Raw genomic sequence first — 974 nt, forward strand, 5'->3', positions numbered from 1 at the left:
AGCTTCAATCATATGAGCGGGACTTATAGCTTTTTGCCTCTTGAATAGTTTTGGCATCTCACTTTATCCATTGAGGTTCAGAATGATTGGCATCTATAGGAACTCAGATTTCAGATAGTGTTATTGACTCTCCTAGTTCAGTATGATGATTCTCGAACACAGCTTCTTCATGAGTCTTGGCCGTGGCCCTAAGCACTTTGTTTTCCAGTATTACCACCGGATACATAAATGCCACAGACACATAATTGGGTGAACCTTTTCAGATTGTGACTCAGCTTTGCTAAAGTCCCCAATTAGAGGTGTCCAGGGTTCTTAAGCACACTCTTCTTTTGCTTTGGACCTTGACTTTAACCGCTCAGTCTCAAGTTTTCACTTGACACCTACACGCCACAAGCACATGGTTAGGGACAGCTTGGTTTAGCCGCTTAGACCAGGATTTTATTCCTTTAGGCCCTCCTATCCACTGATGCTCAAAGCCTTGGGATCCTTTTTATTTGCCCTTGCCTTTTGGTTTTAAGGGTTATTGGCTTTTTCTGCTTGCTTTTTCTTTTTCTTTCTATTTTTTTTTCTTCTACATTTTTTTTTCGCCTATTTTTTTTTCTGCAAGCTTTGTTCTTTGCTACTTTTTCTTGCTTCAAGAATCATTTTTATGATTTTTCAGATTATTAAATAACATGTCTCCTAGTCATCATTCTTTCAAGAGCCAACATATTTAACATTCTTAAACAACAACTTCAAAAGACATATGCACTGTTCAAGCATACATTCAGAAAACAAAAAGCATTGTCACCACATCAATATAATTAAACTGAGTTCAAAGATAAATTCGAAACTCATGTACTTCTTGTTCTTTTGAATTAAAACATTTTTCATTTAAGAGAGGTGATGGATTCATAGGACATTCATATCTTTAAGACAGAGTTACTAACTACTAATGATCATGTAATGAAGACACAAACACAGATAAGCACATA

This window comes from Arachis hypogaea, chromosome 18, assembly GCF_003086295.3.
Source record: "Arachis hypogaea cultivar Tifrunner chromosome 18, arahy.Tifrunner.gnm2.J5K5, whole genome shotgun sequence".
Lineage (NCBI taxonomy): Eukaryota > Viridiplantae > Streptophyta > Magnoliopsida > Fabales > Fabaceae > Arachis > Arachis hypogaea.